Source organism: Protopterus annectens, chromosome 2.part2 (genome assembly GCF_019279795.1).
Source record: "Protopterus annectens isolate FY-2018-M chromosome 2.part2, PAN1.0, whole genome shotgun sequence".
NCBI classification, from domain to species: Eukaryota; Metazoa; Chordata; order Ceratodontiformes; family Protopteridae; genus Protopterus; species Protopterus annectens.
The window spans coordinates 709,895,381-709,917,734 of record NC_056730.1 but is presented as its reverse complement, the minus strand read 5'-3'; the positions used below and the strand labels follow the sequence as shown (position 1 = coordinate 709,917,734).

At 40.1% G+C, this 22,354-nt stretch overlaps 1 protein-coding gene across 1 annotated transcript in view; it reads right to left on the bottom strand.

Moving 5' to 3' along the window:
* Positions 1 to 22,354, bottom strand: part of LOC122795779 (endoplasmic reticulum aminopeptidase 2-like) — a 1,481,589-nt gene that overhangs the window by 1,390,679 nt on the left and 68,556 nt on the right. The window lies entirely within an intron of this gene.

Sequence of the window (22,354 nt, the reverse complement as noted above, 5' to 3'; positions counted from 1 at the left end):
ATTCTCTTTATGTTTGGGCTACCTACTGATCAATGTACAGGTCAATGGGGGGCAGTTACCCATCCATTAAAACTCTGTATCCTGTGATATCTGTGTTAGTTACAAAAGGCATTTATTGTAACATTTTTTCTTTTACCTCTTTTAAATGTGATCTATCTCAGCTTTGTCATATTCTCTATCTAAAAGCATTTCCTTCAAAGGGTGCAGTCCACTGATAAACACTGTGTTTTCCTTTGTTAATCCTGACACCTTTATAGCCTGACTTTTAATATTATTACCTTAGTATACATTGGGTGGCAACTCTTAGCATCTAAATATGGACTGCTGAAGATGGGTTTTCTGTAGATTTTATACTGTAACATGCCCATTTCAGTATTCTTACTAATGCTAATGTCTAAAAATTGATCTGTGTTTTTGACCAGACACCAGAAAACAAATACGACATGTACTTGTTTACCTGTGGTATAAATTTAACCAACTCTTCCTCATCGCTTTCCCAGATGAAAAATACATCATCCATATATCTAAGGTACATGTTTTTGAATGGGCGATTACAAATTAATTTTCCATTAAATTAATAAAAGGTTGGCAAAAGTGGGAGCTACTGCTGCACCCACTGCTAATCAACAAACACGGTGACATTTACTATTAAACCCCAAATAGTTATTGCTTAACACGATGTCTACTAGTTCACAAGTTACATCTGATTGAATAATGCTCTCATAATCCAGGTATGTGAGATAACTTCACACTATCTCTAATCCTGAACCATTGGGGATGATCATGGACTGATCTTTAATAATCAATATAAAAGTCAGTCATCTGGTTTGATGTCTACAAATTTCAACTGTTCCAAAAATGTCATGAGTTTCTGATATATGAAATGCTGATCCTGACTACATTTATTAATAAAGAATAGTTGTGTAAGAACTTAGCATAACCTTAGATGTCCTTCTCTTCCATGTTGCAGTATTCATAACAGTAGGGAGTTGCTGCCAGCAGAGCCGCCTTCTGGCCAGTATACCAAAGTCTTTGTTTTTGGTGGGTACATGTCACGTCCCTTGTCAGGGCCAAAAACCAATGTAGGGTATAAAGGTGACATCTGCACGCACCATCCTTAGAATAAACTGCCGCATATAGCAGTAATCCTGTGGGTAGAAGGGTCCCAAGGGAGCCCTTAGAATTACATGCAGGCTAGAGTCAGGGTAGCAGGTAGTTTGTGTTTAGTGGAGAAATTCAGTCACAGCATGAAGTTATGGGAAAGAGTAGTGGAAGCTAGGTTAAGAAGGGAGGTGATGATTAGCGATCAGCAGTATGGTTTCATGCCAAGAAAGAGCACTACAGATGCAATGTTTGCTCTGAGAATGTTGCTAGAGAAGTACAGAGAAGGACAGAAGGAGTTGCATTGTATCTTTGTGGATTTAGAGAAAGCATATGACAGAGTGCCTAGAGAGGAGTTGTGGTACTGTATGAGGAAGTCGGGAGTGTCAGAGAAGTATGTAAGAGTGGTACAAGATATGTACGAGGGTAGTGTGACAGCGGTGAGGTCTGCGGTGGGAGTAACGGATGCGTTTAAGGTGGAGGTGGGATTACATCAAGGATCAGTTCTGAGCCCTTTCTTATTTGCAATGGTGATGGACAGGTTGACAGATGAGATCAGACAGGAGTCCCTGTGGACTATGATGTTTGCAGATGACATTGTGATCTGTAGTGAGAGTAGGGAACAAGTGGAGGAGACCCTGGAGAGGTGGAGATATGCTCTAGAGAGAAGAGGAATGAAGGTCAGCAGGACTAAGACAGAATATATGTGTGTGAATAAGAGGAAAGATAGAGGAATGGTGAGGATGTAGGGAGTAGAGTTGGTGAAGGTGAATGAGCTTAAGTACTTGGGATCAACAGTTCAGAGTAATGGTGACTGTGGAAGAGAGGTGAAGAAGAGAGTACAGGCAGGATGGAGTGGGTGGAGAAGAGTGTCAGGAGTAATTTGTGACAGATGAGTACCAGTAAGAGTGAAAGGGAAGGTCTGCAAGAGGGTAGTGAGACCAGCTATGTTATACAGGTTGGAGACAGTGGCATTGACAAAAAGGCAGGAGTCAGGGCTTGACGTGGCAGAGTTGAAGATGTTAAGATTTGCACTGGGTGTGACGAGGATGGACAAGATTAGGAATAAGTATATTAGAGGGTCAGCCCAGGTTGGCAGGTTTGGAGACAGCCAGAGAGGCAAGATTACGTTGGTTTGGACATGTGCTTAGGAGGGATGCAAAGTATATTGGGAAAAAGATGCTAAGGATGAAGCTGCCAGGTAACAGGAAAAGAGGAAGGCCTAAGATAAGGTTTATGGATGTGGTGAGAGAGGATATGCAGGTGGTTGGTGAGAGAGAGGATATGCAGGTGGTTGGTGTGACAGAGCAAGATGCAGAGGACAGGAGGAAATGGAAACAGATGATCTGCTGTGGCGACCCCTAACGGGAGCAGCCGAAAAAAGAAGAAGAAGGATAAATTGGGGATAGAAAAGCTATGTCCCACAAGACAGTATGAAAAGTAAGATGTTAAAGGTAGAGGGGCAGGTGGGGGGATTGAATACTGGAACATGGAAGAGAAGGACATCTAAGGTTATGGTCAGTTCTTACACAACTATTGTATGTCCTTCTATTCATATGTTGAAGTATTCATAACAGTGGGGAGAGTACCAGAGCTTTTTAGGTATGGTTCTGGGTGGAGGATTGGGTTCTCTGGTCAATGAGCCCTTGGAGGATAGACCTGGCAAACACTGCCCTAGCTCTAGAGACTAGGTACAGTTTGCAATGTCTGGTAAAGGTGTGGACAGAAGTCCAAGTGGCAGCTTCCAGGATGGACGTGTAATCAATTCCTTTGAGAAAGCAGTTGAGGAAGCAGCTGCCCTGGCAGAGTGAGGTTTGACTTGATCGTGCAGGGATTTTCCATGGTAAAAGTAGCATAGGTAATGGATTTAAAAATCCACGAGGAAATGGTCTGCTTGGAGACTGCCTTCGCTAGAGCTCTGGGTTGGAAGGAGGTGAAAAGTTGATCTGATTTTCTGATGGGTTTGGTTTTGTCTAGGTAGTACCTCAGTTGTCTGTGGACATCCAAGGAATGGAGAGTCCTTTCTGAGGAATTTTGTGGTTGAGGGTAGAAAACCGGTAGATTAATGGTTTGGTTTAGTGAAAGTTCATTAACCGCCTTCGGCATGAAGGAAGGGTTGGTCCTTAGAGCAAATCTGTCCTTGTGGAAAATAAGGTAGGGAGAGGTAACCATGAGGGCTTGTATCTCCGATACCCTCCTGGCGGATGTAAGGGCCACTAGTAGAACTGTTTTCAGTGTGCACAGCTTCAGGGATACTGAATGAACTGGTTCAAAGGGTGGCAATGTAAGTTTTTCTAGTACAAAGTTCAGATCCCAAGGGGGAGGGATAGGTTTCCTGGGTGGCCTGATGTGAAGTACCCCTTTGAGGAAAAGTTTGACCTCCAGTCTGGAAGCCAGAGGAGGGGAGATTGGCAGACAGGCAGAGATAGCAGATAAATTCACTTTGACAGATGAGTATGTTAGTCCTGAGTGCAGTAGCTCACACAAATAGGAAAGGACCACAGGTATAAGGGTAGTCAGAGGGTCCTGTTTTTTCTGTTGACACCAGTAGGATAATCTGTTCTATTTGGATACATAGTTTCTCCTGGTACTAGGTTTTCTGGCCTCCTGCAGAACATTGAGTACTTCATTTGAGTATAGGTGTCTGTAGGAGATCAAACCCTATCACCCATAAGGTTAATTTCAGATTGTCCACCTAAGGGTGTAGTAAGGATCCCCTGTCCTGTGCAAGTAGGTTTATTTAGTGGTGTAACCCGTGGTGATTGCCCTTGGCTAGTATGTGTAGAAAGGGAAACCAATGCTGTCTTGGCCAAAAGGGGGTCACCAGTAGGATTTTTGGGTTATCCCTCTGTATTTTCAGAAGGACTTTTTGAACTAAGGTGTATGGGGGGGAAGGCATAGAGGTACATTCCCTGCCAAGAGAAGGAGAAGGCGTCCAGTTTCCACCCTTGTGGATGCAGATTCCTTGTGCAGAAATCGGACATCTGTCTGTTCTGGGCGAAGGCAAAAAGATCTACTTGTGGAATACCCCATCTGTGGATTATGTCCAGAAATACTTCCCTGTGAAGCATCCATTTGTGACTGGGAGCTAAAGTTCTGCTCAGGTATTCTGCCATGACATTCCCTGTTGAAGGGATACAAACAGCTAACAGATGAATGTGGAGAGATTCTGCTAGGTTCAAGATCCGGATTGCTAGGCTGCACAGAGGGTAGAGCTTTGTTCCCTTCTGCTTGTTGATGTACCCCAGGACCGTCATATTGTCTGTGATTACTTTCAGGGTTCCTGGGTGACGGGCTGATTTTAAGTTTAGTAGGACTAAATGTAAAGTCCTCATTTCTTTGCTGTTGATATGGTCCTTTTGTCTTGAGTTGGACCATGTGCCTTGCACCGAGAATTGTTTTTGGCTTGTAAGTAGCACTGCCCCCCCATTCCAAGTCGGAGGCATCTGTGGAGACCTGTTGAAGGAGGGCTGGGACCTGAAAGTGGATCCCTTGGTTGAGGTGAAGAGCTGATATCCACCACTGGAGTTCCTTCTTCAAACATTGAAGTAAGGGGAGGGTGGTGTCCAGGGGCTGGGAGTGTTGGCTCCATATGTTTTTCGGACCCAATGGATTTTTCGCATGTGGAGTTTTGCCAGAGCAGCATGGGTATGAGTGATACCATGTGGCCTAAATTTCTTAAAATCTCTTGAGCTAGCAAGGAAGTGTGGGAGGGGATTTTCTGAAAGTATAGACAAAGGTCTAGGATTCTTTGATCTGGAATGAAGGCTTTCATTATGTCTGTTCTGATTCTGCATCCCAGGAAAACCAGGTCTTGAGAAGGGATCAGGTGAGACTTTTCATGGTGTATGGTGAACCCTAACAGAGATAAGGTGAAGATTACCTGTTGTAGATGTAGCAGGAGGGCTTGGCAGTCTTGAAGAAGAATGAGCAGGTCATCCAGGTATGGGTATATTTGAATACCCTGAGTCCTGCAGTGGGCAATGACGGGGGCCAGGCACTTTGTGAATACATGGGGGGCAGTACAGAGTCCAAAGGGCAAGGCTGAGAATTGCAAATGGCAAGAGCCTATTGCAAATCTGAGGTATTTCCTGTAATCTGGGTGAATAGGGATGTGTAGGTAGACATCCTTCAAGTCCAGGGCTACCATGAAAGCCTGAGGTGGAATGAGTGGTAAGAGGAGGAGTAAAGTAATCATTTTGAAACTGGGAACTTTGAGAAATAAGTTTAGATAGGATAAGTCTAGGATTGGCCTCCATGAGCCATCCTTCCTTGGTACCAGAAACATTCTGGAGTAAAAGCCTATGTTTCTTTGCTGGTATAGTACCTGTTCTATGGTACCTTGATCTAGAACCTGTTGAATGATAGGAGGGAAAAGGTGGGTTTGGCTTGCAGGTGGTTGAGGGATACCACGGAAGGGTGGTATCATCCACCAAGTCATGAAGTAGCTTGACTGAATGATGGAAAGAACCCAATGTTCTTATGTAATTATCTGCCAGGAGGGAAGAGAGAGGAAGGGAGAGGGTGAGATGGAGGGAAAGTAGGGTGTTTTGGTGCAAGGGTGGGTAGTCATAGAGGAGACGGTCTGGACTGGTCAGACTGGCCTCGAAAGGGTGTACTGTTAGAACTGGTAGGAAACCTTGGAGTAGAGTTTTTCCTGTTTTGTCTGTGTCCTTTAGACTGTGGAGCAGTGTGTGAGGACTGCCTTCTAACAAAGGAAGTTTTTTGTAGATAATTCCTATGGTATCTGGGTATAGGAGACACCAGAAGGTGTTTAAGATTTTGAAGTTCCTTACCCTTTTCTTGAAGGGATTTGAGGAATTCTGCTAAGGCTTGGCCAAAAAGAGCTTTATTATGCAGGGATGCATCCAACAATTTTGTTTGCACATCCATGGGTAGGGGTTGTAGTCTCACCCAAGAATATCGCCTCAAGACTGATACAGATGCAGCAGATGTAGATGACACTTCCACAGCATCATAACTGCACTTTATTGAGTGCCTAGTTACTTGGGATGCAGTGGAAAGGAGGGTATTAATATTTGTGCTTTAATGGGAGAATCTGGTGCCTCAGATAGTAATGTGGAGGCCTTGGTAATGGTATCCAGGACATATCTAGCCATATGTGTTTGGTAGTTGAGAGCTCTTATAGCCAGAGTAGAGGAGGTATAGACTTTCTTCCCTAGTCTATCCATGAATTTGCTGTCTTTGTCTGTGGGATAAAAGAGCAGTCGAAGATAAATGCCTAGATGATTTATCAGCAGAGACAGCAATATCTGCTGGGTCTGCTGGTGGGTTCCTAAAGAGGTATTGCATATCCTGAGGGACCTTGTAGAATCGGTCTGGATGTTTAGAAGCTGGTGGTTGAGAGTCAGGGGATTGAGAAGCAGCCAGAAAAGCATCCTGGTAGGCAGGTAGCAAGGGGGCCACTGCTGAAGGAGAGGATTGCTCCATTTGCAAAAGGTCGAAGCACCTTTTCTTGGTATCAGATACTTCAGATGTCTGCCATTTAAAATGCTCTCTCATGAGGGAGATTGTGCCCTCAAAGGTAATTTCTTCCCCTGGAGACTCAGAAATAATGAGTCTTCCTCCTCTGGGGTGATGAAATCTTTTGGGGACTCTATTTGGGATTCACATGAAAAAGATTCATCTGAAGAGGAGTACTCTTCCTCTGATACCTGTAAAGTAGGTTGAGATGAGGGGACTGGTGGGGTCTGCTGTGTCTGTAAGGCCTGAAAGGCCTTAAAAAGACTCTGAGAAAAAACTTCCCATCCAGGAACTGGTTGGGTTTCAGTGTGTTTAACTTTTTGTTTTTTCTTTACGGGAGTAGCTGGTGGGAAGAGAATCAGATCGGATGTCTGCCTGGGTGGAAGTGAATAAGCAAGGCCCTCTGACTGACTGAGTCATGTTTCCCCTCCGCCATCAGGATCTGATGGCTGAACAGCCTCAGTGGACATACTAAAGGTTTCCACCACCCCAGCTTCCATAGAGGTTCTCAGGCCTGGCTGGCTTGGAAACCGATGTCTGGGAAGATGCCGGGATTTCATCAGCCTCAAGAACGTCCTCAGATGCCTGAGGGGCAGCGTGGGATTCCAGACAAACTTTCTTGGCCTACTTCCTTGGCGGCACTTTGGACGGGCCTACTCCCCCTTCCATGACAAGTGCAAGGTGTCTGAGTCTCTGATTTTCTAAATACAATTTTAGTGCAGCAAGGCAGCTATGAAGGGTTTTCGGAATGTCGTGGACCTCGCCTAAGCAAAAAACACATTTCTCGTGTGCATCCTTGTGAGGAATTTGTCTCCCAAAAGCACACTTCCCCTTTCTAGCTGACATATAAGACTTAGCAATAATCAAAGGCAAAGAAATAAAACAATATTTGTATCGGTAGGAGAAACGGTCATCTGGTCTGGACACTATTAATGGTCGTCTGACAGTGATCTGCTTTTGGAACTGGCGAGCTTTTGGAACTGGCGAGCAGGAGTCCAGAGTTCACTGTGGCAGGATGTTTCTGAGGAGGGTGTGTGCAGATGTCACCTTTATACCCTACGTCGGTTTATGGCCCTGACAAGGGACTTCACACGTACACTCCATAAACAAAGACTTTGGTATACTGGCCGGAATGCGGTGCTGCTGGCAGCAACTCCCTACTGTTATGAATACTGCAACATGTGAATAGGACATCTATGGGATCTTGTTTTGATCCTTTGGCCAAATCGATTGGTATAAAAAGTGGACTGTTCCTCGATTTATGAGTCTTAGGATTGGCTAAAAACTTGGCTAACACAGAATGTTCAACTATAAGTAAACTGTACAAGTCTAAAGTCAGTCTGTTGGTAAGCAATAAATCAAAGAAATTACTGTCTATGCATTTATATGCACTGCTAATGTCATATTTACCAACTTCCTAATACAGTCTTAGATTTGTAAAATGTTTTCAATGCCTATTGTCTACTTTTTGGTGTCCATTAGTGGAATCCCACAGGGTTCAGTCCTGGGTCCTCTCCTGTTTGGTATCTACTTCTCTGAAGTCCAGGCCAATATGAATGGACTCTGGCTGACAAAGTTCGCAGAAGATTGCAAGTTGGGAGCCATAATTAACTCCCCAAGTGATGTTGACATCCTACAGAAATGCCTCACTGACACCAACAACTGGTGTCAGAACTACGGCCTTAAGCTCAATGCCAAAAAATGTGTTATCATCCTCTTTGGGAAAAACCTGATTCCCATGAATTACCACATCGATGGTAATCCACTGAACACAGAAGGCATCATAAGAGATATGGGAACACAGGTTAACAGCAACCTCTCTTTTGACCACACTGCCACTGTGGTCAGAAAGTCCTTCTATGTGGCAAATCTCATTACTAAGGGTTTGCATCCAGGAAGAAAGAAGTCATTGTCTCCCTCTACTCTTCCCTCATTATGCCAATCATTGAGTACAATGTCCTATTTGGCATGTACCTCACTAGACACTTGCAACAACTGGAGAGGCCACAAAAGTACCTCACAAAGATGACTCTAGGCCTTAAACACTTCTCCTATATGGACAGAGTCAAAAAACTCCAGCTATTCTGTGTCTCATATTGCACACTTAGAGGTGATTTCTGCTTGACTTACAAAGCCATGTCTGAATCAGCTCTGTTAGAAATGCTACATCTAAAGAAGTTCCAATCCCTCCACACTACACGCTCCAGAGACCTCAACCTCATTACCACAATCAACAGAATAAGCTGGAGGGACAGGTTCATAACCCAGAGACTGCCCATGTTAAGGAATAGGCTTCCCATACATGTCAAGCCCCACTGGCCCTCTTCAACAGAAATCCTGATGAGTGAATGGGAAACAGCAAATTCACCCGGGGATCACTCCAGTGGCTCTACTCAACAGAGGCTCAAGGAACTAAGGTCGGGTGGCACGATGCCAGGGTAATCCTATAGGCTAGGCTTGTAAAAGGCTCCAAAGCCATTAGCCTAGTACACAACTATAAACCTATGAAGTTCTCTTAAAGCTTATTTATCTTCTACAGTCACACTGCAAAATTTATACTTGTTCTGGTTTCTTAGGTATTCTTTTATCTCATGTTTATAGGCTTTCTCATATATTTGATTAGTCAGATTTATGGGTAAAGTACTGTATTTAATGCCCTCTATTTCTGTATCAGAAATTCTTGTTTAAGCAAAAATGATTCAGGTTCAATTTCCTTGCGTAGAATCTCAGTGAAATCAAGGTCTTATCTAGTTTTGTAAGGGAAGATGATATCAAATTAAATACTTTCTATCTGGAGTGCCTTCGCTTTTGAATTCAGTGGGTTTCATTCAGGTGTAGTATTGTGATTTTTTTTTTAAATTCTATTATTACTTAACATGTGCTTTCTCAGATATCACTGCCACTTGCTATTATGTTAAATCCCTACTAATTAGTATTCAGACTATATACTTCTATATTTTATATTTGTAAGCAGTAGGAGCCTATGTTTACATTATTCATTTTGACAACGGCAGCAAACATTTGTTAGAAATACTTAATCACAATTTACAGGCATTTTATCGTTGCTGTTTCTACAAAGTGAAGTAAAATACATTGATTATTACATTCAACAGCAAAAATATTTTATACTGTCTTCCCATGCACGCTTCACATCTTCCTTGGGCTACAAATCACATATATCAAAAAGTCATTGACTTAAAATAATCATGAGGCTCTAGCTCCAGGGTGCAGATGGATGAAGATGTTACAGTGACCAGGATTCTAACAGTAGTCCCGGCAGGAAGGTAAAAGAGTGACAGGGCGTGGCCAGCTCACCTCTCTCAAGGGGAAGAAGAGGATGACAGGTGCTTAGTGGGCATACTAAGGTGTGATTTCTCAGGTGGAGACCAGAGAAACCATATCCCATGCATGAAAGAAAGGGCAGGGATGATTTTTGGCAATACCCCTTGCAGAACTCAGGGACACCTAGCACAGTCAGCCCAGTGCATATTTCTCTTCTACTTCACTAGCAAAGATTCTGCTGGAGGTAATACTAAGGCTGAAGAAGAAAATCATCAAACCACCTTAATGGCTGCCTGTATGATAACCACTCCTAGTTAACCCTCCCTCACCCTGGTAATCTGAATAAATAGGGCAGTTGGCAGAAAGAGGGCAAGGGGACAAAGTGCGTCAAAAACATATATGTATACAGCAGATATAAAAACTGTACACAACCCTGTTAAAATGCCAGGTTTTTGTGATATAAAAAAATGAGACACAATAAATCATTTCAAAACTTTTCCCACCTTAATGTGACCTATAACCTGTATAATTCAATTGAAAAACAAACAAGTCTGTTAGGGGAAAAAATAAAAAAAATAAAAAATGTACAATATGCTGGTTGCATAAGTGTGCACACCGTTAAACTAATACTTTGTTGAAGCACCTTTTGATTTAATTACAGCATTCAGTCTTCTTGGGTACACACCTGCCATCAATTAAAGAGACTCTGATTAACCCCAAATAAAGTTCAGCTGTCCTAGTAAGATTTTCCTGACATTTACTCAGTTGCCTGCTACAGCAAAAGCCATGGTTCGCAGAGAGCTTACAAAGCATCAAAGGGATCTCATTGTTGAAAGGTATGAGCAAGGAGAAGGGTACAAAAAAATTTCCACAGCATTGGATATACCATGGAACACGGTGAAGACAGTCATCAAAAAGTGAAGAAAATATGACAGTGACGTTGCAAAGAACTGGACATCCCTCCAAAATTGATGAAAAGACAAGATGAAAACTGGCCAGGGAGGCTGCCAAGAGACCTACAGCAACACTGAAGGAGCTGCAGGAATTTCTGGCAAGTACTGGTTGTGTACTACACGTGACAACAATCTCCTGTATTCTCCACGTCTGGCCTATGGGGTAGGGTAGCAAGACGGAAACCTTTTCTTACACAGAAAAACATCCAGACCCAGCTAAAATTTGCAAAACAATACATCATGTCTCCCAAAAGCATGCGGGAAAATGTGAGACCAAGCTTGAACTTTTTGGCCACAATTCCAAAAGGTACTTTTGGCACAAAAACAACACTTTGCATCACCAAAAGATCACCATCCCCATGGTGAAGCATGGTGGTGGCAGTATAGGTTCATACATTAGTATTAAGCTAAATGCCCTTGCAAGCCATTTTAAGCCTAGCCAATTAGCCCTTGTGAGACTCAAACCCTGCACCTTGTGTTTGTAAGGCAAACACCTTAAACATTAGGCCAACCTCCCAACCCTGGATCATGCTTTGGGGTTGCTTTTCTTCAACTGGAACTGGGGCTTTAGACAAAGTGGAGGGAATTATGAACAGTTCCAAATACCAGTCACTTTTGGCCCAAAACCTTCAGCCATCTGCTAGAAAGCTGAAGATGAAGAGGAATTTCACCTTTCAACACAACAGTGACCCCAAGCATACATCCAAATCAACAAAAGAATGGCTTCACTAGATGAAAATTAAAGTTTTGGAATGGCCCAGCCAGAGCCCAGACCTAAATCCAATAGCAAATCTGTGGGGTGACCTGATGAGGGTTGTGCACAAGAGATGCCATCGCAATCTGACATATTTGGAGTGCTTTTGCAAGGAAGAGTGGGCAAATATTGCCAAGTCAAGATGTGCCATGCTGACAGACTCTTACCCAAGAAGACTGAATGCTGTAATTAAATTAAAAGGTGCTTCAACAACGTATTAGTTTAAGGGTGTGCACACTTATGAAACCTGCTTATTGTATGTTTTTTAATTTTTATATTTTTCCCCTAACAGATTTGTTTGTTTTTCAACTTGAATTGTACAGGTTATACGTCACATTAAAGGTGGGAAAAGTTTTGAAATAATTTATTGTGGTCTCATTTTTTTTATAACCCAAAAACCTGGGTGTGTACACTTTTTATATCCACTCTATATATATATATATATATATATATATATATATATATATATATATATAGCGAGAGAGAAAGATACAGATATAAGGATAAATATATATATATATATATATATATATATATATATATATGTATGTATATATATATATATATATATATATATATAAATATATATATATATATATAGTTTTATATATATATATATATATATAGTTATATAGTTATATAAACACACACACACACACACATACAGATAGATAGATACATAGATAGATAGACAGATAGATAGATAGATAAATATTATACATTCATAAGACAACAGGCCTGCCATGTCAAAAACAGCACATCATAAATCATATACTATCTCCAGAAATAATATCCTAGAAAAACAATAAATGTATAATTTCCTTTTAGGTGGCAGAACTCAAGTTACTTTTCTATATATCTGACTATTTACATTCCACATACTCAGGGACAGCCTAAATGTATGCACAGTCCAGTCAAGTAATTAAATACCCTTTTCAGGTCATCTTATATACTCAATCCATAAACATACATACCCTGCTTTTGCACACAATAATGTTGCTCTCCCCACTCATTTTCTACTTCCACTAAGCTTGGTAGGTCTACCATTCTACAATGGCCAAGCTGCTTTATTTCATCCATTAGAGTACATTGAGACAGCTCCTTCAGCTTGACCGTCACCGATTTTGCATTTGCCTTCTAGTAAAGCACCTTTTCACAAATGCAGGAAATGTCAGTCTACAATTATTTTTCCATCTTCTACACTCTTGACTGTTTCAGCAAATTACAGTCTCCGGTGAAATGTAGACTCTGGTAAATTATCACTAAGTAATGGCTGCCTTTCCACAGTGAACACTTTCCCAGTTGCCAAAGTTACCATAAAACTTGCTCACTCTCATGCCATGTCACAGACAGAAATAGGATTATACTCTACTTATCATGATTTCATTCAAACTAAGGCAATAAGTGCTGTCCGTGTCAAATTACTTTTTTTGTAAGACCAGTCCCAAGTAACACCCTTCTTTTAACAACATCCAAACAATTCACCCCTTCCTCTGGAATGCCACTCAGCTTTAAATTATTTTGTCTAGGTTTATCTTTCAAAGAAACAAGCAGCTAATCAAAGAATATCAACTGACCTTTAGTCCTGACTGCTTTACCTCTTAACTTCATTTGCTTTCTGCATAACCAACAACATAGATTATACTGGCAATGCAAAAAACACGAGTCATTTGGCATACCCAACTTATAGTCCTTATGAGTAGTTCATATCATAAAAATCACTTCAGATATAGCTCCATATTATTTTGCACTGCATCTTAGCAGCATTAATAATAGGTCAGACAACTCCTTCTCAGTTCATCTCACCCACCAGTATCTCTTCCATGATTACCCATTATCCACTTGTCATTAATTCTTCTGCTAGCTTGTTTGTGTGGCCAAGAGGACAAGGCATCCCTCCTGTTTTCTGAAGCTGTATTGGTGTGAAGGTTCAAATCCTGACATGCATTATGTGGGAGGTTGGTATAATGGTTAAGGTGTTTACCTTTAAGACACAAGGTACAAGGTTTGATTCTAACATGGGGTAATTGGTTAGGCTTAAAATGGTCCACAAGGGCAGTTAGCCTAGTACTAATCTATGAACTAATCTATGTCATGCAAAAAATGTGAATAAACACCTTTAACTAATAAAAAATACACTTATTTAAGCTTGTGAAATGTAGTAATAGTATGAGACATCCAACCATGTGAAGCACTGTAAAATCTCTTCCCTCTTTTCCTCCGTTTTTAATTAGCTCCTGGCAATAAGGTCTCAACAAATTCTTCTTGAAAAGCTGGCCCTTAGCTGGCACTGGGTGGATTCCAAGCCAGACATACCTGCATATGACAGAACCTGTCATTATGCTTCTACTACTAGCATCTACAACACTGTAGTGAAATTGAATGGCACACTTCCCAGTTTTGGAAGCTACATGGGTTAGCTTGTCCCTCAGTGCCTCAGAGATATCCTCTGACTTATCATGCCATGGATCTGGCAATTTAAGACCCTATCCTCATGGAAGCCAGTGTTGACAAAGTATATACACATTTCTTCTAAAGCAGTTCTACACACAACTTTCTTTATTTTTAGGTAAGTTGTTTGGAACACATACCAGTTTTAACCTCCTGGCTGTATCCAGTGATACCACTGCTGGGTCAGCCAAATGATGCTGTTCAACGCTCCAAGCTGCTTAACAAATTCAATTAAATAAATAGCTTTTAACACAAATATTTACAGATGTCTGACACTCAGCAGAACTTCTCAGGAGTTTTAGGGGTGGGCAGTTATGAGTCAGGATTTAGTGAAGCCACCTCAAATGTATTCTCTAAGGCCTGAAAAAAGACAGGGGCACTGTTTTTGCCCTAGACCCTTTTTATCCATAGGAGATCTATGTACATTTTTAGAAACCTCCTTTGATATCTTCTCAAAATGCTCACTCAAGCTATGCACCTCTCTGAAGGGGACATCTTCAGTTGTGAAATGTAAGGCTTTGTTTGGGACCTTCACTGTAAGACAGCCTGGTAGTTAAGAAACCTGTGCTACATGAGATAGCTCCTATTTTTCTAGGTCCAAAGCAGAACAGACAGATGGAGGTAATTCCCTTCTTCTCTTTATTGGGGAGATCCACTCCGGAGAATGAGGGCTTGACAGACTGTGGATGAGTTCTGTGTCACTTAGCCATGTACTTCTCAGAATATGTTCTACAGTCAAATTCAGTACAGACGAGGCCATCTGTACAGGAAGATATTCAATCTGGGGAGCCATCAGCCGTAAAGACAAGGGGAATGAGGCCTTCTCTCTCTCTCTGGCAAGAAGGTTTCTGTTTTTATACCTTACAGGTAAAACTGTACATCTAATTTTTGGACAAGTCCTTTGAAGGTACAGTTCAAAACATATGAAGGTTAGACATCCATCTCAGTTCCAGAAAAGCAGGCAATTAGCCTAGAACTCTCACTTTACCAAATAGTTGGCTAGGGCTAGCATTTGGTGACTGGAATGCACTGCTTGCTGTAGGGCTATCACAGGTGGAGATACTGAAGAAGGCGGCACAGGACTGGGATGAACAAAGTGGCACCTCCCCAACTCCAGTGCTCTCATGTCATACAGGGGGCAATGAAATAGCAAAAGCCTCATGCTCTCTGCCCATTTTTTCTGCTATTCCATTTTTTGAAGTCTGCCCTCCATTTTTTAGGTGAGAGCATTGATTTGTGGTAGCTGAAGGATGGTTCTCCTATGGGGGGGGGGGGGTTGCAAATTTTCATTGTCAGGTTCTCAAGCTCAAAAAGGGTTCCTAGTTTTGATGGAGGGCTTCCAAGATGGCTGCACACTGATCAACATCTTAACTTCAGCTCTCCCAATGTGAAAAAAAAAATTGAGAAACAGCAGCCAGTGATATTGTCAGCTTGTGTTACTTGCAACTAAGTACAATGCCTAGATGCCAGCAAAGAGGAAATTTAGAGAACCAGAATGGAAATCAACCAGAAAAGGTGAACAGAAAACAATGTCTGGGAAGAATCCTGTGGCTGTTCAGCAAAAAGCAGTTCAGGCTTCAGCTTTGGTACAAGAGATAGCTTACTGTAACTCAGAAAACAAATTATGTACTCATAGGTGATTAAAAAAATGAAACAAAGTGAAGGAGTTTATCAACTCAAATAACAAAAGGCTGAAAAAATAGAAGCTTTAACTAGCTATTCAGATAAACTGAAAACTGCAATAATTAGAGGCTGAAATAAAGAAAAGGCTAGCTGAGTATGAGACTACTCAAGGAGAGTGGTTTCCACAAATGGCAGACTTAGAGCACACAGAGGAAAACCTGAGATTTTCTGCTGTGCTACAGAAACAGGAAGGAACAGACTGCATTTGTTTTATTAAAGAAAAAAGAAGAACCGAGGTTCAGATCCACTCAAAAATACTGTTTATTGAGTGCTTTTGTCTCTCTAATGGAAACTTCCTCAGAAGGTTCTTCTTTTTTCTATGGATTATTAGTTGGTGTATCTTTAACCTTCATTGTATTAAAGAACAAATAAGCAACCGGACTGGTATTCCACAGCAGGATTTGTTAACTGAATGGGCACATGGAGTGTATACTCCAAACTTGGCCATGAGAAAGCACCTAAAACCTGTAATAGTAGAGATGTAATCATACCAGCAGAAAGAGTCAATCCTGACAAAACTGTGGAAGAAGGGAAAAGTATTAAAAACTAGAGACAGCAGAGTGATTGTGGAAAATGATTATTCACTTTACACTAGGCAGAAGAGAAGCAAATTTATCTTAGCAATCAGGAAATGTCGAGAAACAGGTGTGAGATTCAAACTGCTCTGTCCAGCTGTCTTCAGAATATTCTTTTTCCTGGAGGATATTTTTGAATGCAGAACAATCTGGGTGGGGGAGCTTATCGAAACATGTGAGCTAGCAAATAGAAGGGAACTCTGCTTCTCCTCCTTCTGACAATAAAACTCAAGAGAGACTTTTCCAGTGAAACATTTTCCAATACCCCAAAGGGAATGCTAGAGAGACAGACAAAAGCACAGGAGTTGACTAAAAGAACCAGGAGTACTTTTGATGAGAACCATAGTCTGGTGTTGGGAGATGCAGATGAACAGGACAAAGACCAGCAACACCGAAATTAGTGAATAAATGAGAGACTATAAAGCATCACTCACATTTGTGAAATATGGTTTTGCAAGGAAATGTAGATGAAAAAGACTGGACTTTTGGTGACTTTGTTAAACTTCTGGGTGAACTGAAAACTGAAATTGACCCACTTTACGTCATTAATATTTAGAAAAGCACTAAAAGGGGGGTAACTGTAAGTAAAATAATTTTTGTTCAGAATATTTGTGTAAAATATTTCATAATATAAACTGCATGTTATACAGAGTGAAACAGTTAAGTATAGTATGTAGTCAGGGGAAATTTAAATGTGTGTGTGTGGGTCTTTACAGTGACTGTTGTGTGCATTAAAAATATCAAAGTAAACAAGTACTTCTTTAGTTGTAAGAACTATAAGCTGCAGAGTATAACACAAGTAGAAACACTTGACAAAGGCAAGTTTACTGTAAATATGCTGTGAATTTGGGCTGTTGGGGTGGAGTGTAAAAGTGCACATGTTATATTATATGTAGAATTTAGGTATTTTCTCTGATTTTTACAAGGGTAGATTAATGTGTTTAAACTATTAACAACTGCTTTTTGCAATCAAGTAGCCATGAAAATAAGACAAAATAATGAAAGCCATGAAAAATGCTAAGCTTATTAAATCTGCAAAGATATTTGCTTGTTTTGTTTTCATTAGCAAATGCTCAATGAGAATCAAGAAGTCTGTAGATGAAGGCAGTTGTGTATTCTATTCTGACTGAAATTGGCAAAGATTTATTGGTGACTACTTTTTACATGGAGATAAGCTGTATGCATATGCAAGCAATTAGTTTTGAGTTATGAGCATTCTTTTCTTAGGGAAAAGCAACATTTCACATTACAATGGTAAGCAGTTCACTGAAAAATAAAGTCTGAAATTATGGGAAGGAAGTAAGCAAGCAGCCTTAACACTTCAAGTAAAACTAAATTGTTCTATTAAAGGCATTAAAGATGGTCAGTGCACTTTTTCTTACGGCTAAACTTTAATGTTTTCTGAAATCATACAAGCTGTTTTTTACATCAGGGAGGGGAACTGAGATGAGGAAAGGACAGCAATCAGTGTAAGTGGAAACACAGGCTGTAGCATGCCATTTAGCATGGGTAACCTTAACTTTAAATTAGGTAATGCCTGTGGATGTAGTTGTTAATTTGAAGCAACAGTTCTTATCTGGAGAATTAAACATTTTTTAAAGATGTATACATTTTTGTGTGTCTGTTCTAAACTAATAGGGGAGGAAAATGTTCTAAAATGTATTTCGTTTTTTTTTGTTTTAAGGATGTCATTAAAACAAAAACTCTTGAAAAATGTGACATAGGTTTAAATGGAGATGCAAAGAAACAACTTTGTAAAAGATGAGTCTGCCAAAAAAAATGTGTGCATGTAACACAAATGATGGAAATACAAATTAAAAAAAAATGTCATTTATAATAGATGGGAACAATAGCTTTTTATCATACTGGCTATGCTATTCATATTATCCTGGAATGTAAATGGCCTTAAACATACAGCCAAAAGGAAAGAGCACTGAATTATATTACAAAATCCAGAGTGCAAATATCAATGCTATAGGAGACACATTTGCCAAGAAATGAGCATGTGAATTTGACAAAGAAAGGATTTCAGAATGGACATGAATATCTGTGACAAAGGAAAAGGAAAGTAATTATACTAATTGCTAGAGGGGCTCCAACAGTGACAGAAGAAGAAAAATGGCTATAATGGTAGATTTGTGGAAGTAAGGGGCTATTAGCAAGGGAGAAGGATTACGTTAGCATGTATTTATATTCCACCAAAAACTTCTAATATCTATGCAAAGGATAAAACCAAATTAATCAACACAAAAAGGCAGCCTGAAACATATTTGAAGATAAATACAGGCAAAGGCATCCAGATATGGAAAATTTCACAATGAAAAATGAGATCACAAAGAAGAAACACAGTAAATTAGAAGTTAAAAAATAGAAGTTGAAGTTATGAAATACTTGTGAAATGAAGGATTTAGTGTAGAAAGTCTAATACAGGTTACATCACAACATGATGGAAACAGTCCTGAAAGTAAGTAAAACAGGAGGTGCAGAAAACATTTGAAGAACAAATGTGGACATGGGAAAAAAAGGAGATTTAATATGATGCAATTTTTATCCAAAAGGGAAAGAAAAACTAATCCATACAAAAAGAGTAGCACCAAAGATATTTGAAGAAAGAAAACAAAGAGGAAAAGCAGAAAAGAGGATTTGTAATGGCGAAGCTAAATAAATAGAAACTGAGTTTATGGATTACCTGTGAAGTGAAAGATTTAGTGTAGAAAATCCAACTCAGATGATATCACAGCAGAAGAGAGCAAAGGATCCCCAAATTAAGGAGAAACCAGTGCAGCAGGAAACATATGATCAGGTGCCATATGAAGATACTATGGAGCCTTCCATAGGAAACCAGCACAAATGTTCAGTTGGAGGTGCACAGCAAGGGTAGGAACAGGAAACTGTGGCAACTCTGACACAGTAAATGTTGTGGAGTGATAGGCACGTGAGTTCCCATATGAAAGAGCAACAGATCATACAGAATGAAACTGAAGAGAATGTGGCACAGGAAGATGCTTTGGAACTTTCTATAGAAAGCCTGCAGGAAACGGAGATCAAAGAATGTGCCCTCAGTTTAGAAGAAATCTAAGATCTAAGAAAAGAGTTGCTTGATTTAATAGAGATGGACAGACATATTAAGATCAATGAAAGAAACAGACTACAGAAAGTCATTAAAACCCCAAAAGTTAGAAGTTTGATAAAACAAGTGAACACAGTAATCAGAACTGTCCGTAGAGATTCATGCAATATAACAGAATTAAACAGGACATATTACCATGGAGCTAAATTAATAACAGATAATAGTAAGGGAAAGGAAGGGGAGAAACAGAATGCCATCAAAGAAATATCAAATAGAGAAACTATAAAGCAATTAAGACAATAAGTGTCACTGTCAGAGTACAGAAGAGGGAAGATATCAACAAAAATATTCAAAAAGATAGACATGATAAAAACAATGAGCAGTATCGGAACAGAGCAAGCTCTAGCATACACTATTGCAAATAATAAACTAAAAATATCGGCACAGGAAGAAAAACTTAGAAGATATGCAGATAAATATAAAGGAAAAGTACAAATAAGCAGTTTATTGAACACCCAAAAAAGTTTTATAAAGAACTGGGAAACAAGGCAAAAGGAATTGAACCACCACCAAAAAAAAAGAAGAAATAGATACATTTTGGAGAAATATCTATGAAGATTCTGTGGAACATAAAGATGATAATGGATAAAAGAAGTAAAAGAAAGAATAAGAAGTTCAAATGTACAGGATATGAAATGGGATGAAGCAACAGCCAGAGAGACTGAAACAAAGTTAAGAAAAGCTCCTAACTGGAAAACCCCAGGTCCAGATACAGTACCTAAATTCTGCCTTAAAGTATTAACATCTTTACATTAAGATTAACCATGAGTAAGAACTATTTATATGCGCATGCCGCACCTTGAACAGACACCAGTCTAACAGGAAAAACAATACTCCTACTTAAGAGGAAACCTGCAAGCTACCCTAAAAACTACAGACCAATAACTTGCCTTCTGACAACATATAAACTATAGACTGGAAATGATGCCAACAGAGCTTATACTCATTTAAAATAAACTCAATCATGGCAACAGAACAAAAGAGTAATAAAAGAAAGTCATATGGAACAAAGGATCATTTGTTGTTTAAGTCATAATGAAGAACTGTAAAAGGGGGAAGAATCTAAGTATGGCATGGAGCGCATATGACTGTATCCCACATTCTTGGATAAAAGAATGCTTAAAAATATATAAGATACTCCCTTCACAGACTGATTACATTCCAGCGACCATGAAACAGTGGCAAACCACTTTGCAGTTACACCATGCTAAAGGACAAATTATTATTCCACAAATAAAAATCCAAAGGGGGATATTCCAGGGTGACTCTCTGTCACAACTGCTCTTTCATGTTGCCCTTAACCCACTAAGCTGTCTACTTAACATATTAGGTCATGGCTACAATTTGGCTCCCAGAAAACTACCAAGTATAAAGACTTCTCATCTTCTTTTTGTAGATGATTAAAAACTGTATAGCTTATCAGATGAACTGAAAGCACAAGTGTAAGTGGTTAAAACGTTTTCAGATGATAGAAGAATGTCATTTGGTGTTGATAAATATGCAAAAGCAACCTTTAAAGCATGAAAGCTGCATCACCAAGAAAAAAAGAAGTTATGTACTCACCATAACATTCCATGTTTGTTGCCCATCTTGCCCTTCAGTTTTACTGGTTAAGTTTGGAGCAGATCCTCGGCTCTGACTTGGCCAAATACACTAGCTCGAAGTCTTTCACTTGGCTCATGGCTGAATAGGTATCCCATCATGCAGTGGTGTAATTCCCCAGATCTTTGTTTGCTGTTAATTATAATAATGTGTCTACATTTGGCATACAACATCAGGTATAGAAATAACAAGGAAATTCAGAGGAGCTCCTTCACTAAGAAGAAAGATCTCTCATCTTAGTCCTCTAGGAGCCCTTGGTTGGGGGAAGGTGGGAGGGTCATAACAATGAAGGGCAAGATGGACAACAAACACGGAATGTTATGGTGAGTACATAACTTCTTTATGTTATGTTGTCCTATCTCGCCTTCATTCTTACTGGCTGGGACAGCACCCCTAGCACCATTTTCTTGGGAGGCTCAAGGGAGTATACCTTTGAGCACACTGGAACCAAAGGAAGCCCTGTCCTGGCTGGGACAGCACCCCTAGCACCATTTTATTGGGTGGCTCAAGGGAGTATACCTTTGAGCACACTGGAACCAAATGAAGCCCTGTCCCTGGTGGCCAAATCAACTTTGTAATGAGTAATAAAGGTATGGGGTCTTGCCCACATAGCAGCGGCACAAATACTGTCCATCGATAATCTGGCTAGGTAAGCAGAGGATGTTGCTAAACGAGTGGCCTCTAACTTTGAATGGTAATATCCTGTTATTTGAGGTGTATATAAAGGTAATGCAATTTGAGAGCCACTTTGAAAGTGTAACTTTTGAAACTGGCATGCCCGTTTTAGCTTCTGAAAGGCAGATGAACAATTGGTCCGTTTTCCTAAAATCTTTAGTTCTATGCAGATAAAACCTAAGTTGCCTATGCACATCCAATTGGTGAAGTTTGTATTCTGCCTTGTTGCTATGATTACGAAAAAACACTGGGAGCTGAATTGATTGATTCAGATTGGTTTGGGAACAAACTTTTGTCACAAAGGATGGATTAGTTTGCAGAAATACTCTATCCTTATGGAAAATCATATATGGTGGCTTGATTGATAGAGCTTGCAATTCTGAGACTCTTCTTGCAAATATAATGGCTATTAGGAAAATATTTTTTCAAGAGAGGAATTTGAGGTCACATGATGATGAAGCCTCAAAGAGGGGGTAAGGTTAGGTGAGTCAGGGCAAAATTCAGATCCCATGGTGAGAGAGGTTCTTTAATGGGAGGCCTCAATAAGCAAGTGCCTTTTAAAAATGCTTTACACAATTTGTGTGACATCAGATTAGGAATGTATTCATCAATGTGAAAATTAAAAATTGCAGCTAGTTGAACTCTAATTGTAGCTGCAGTGGAA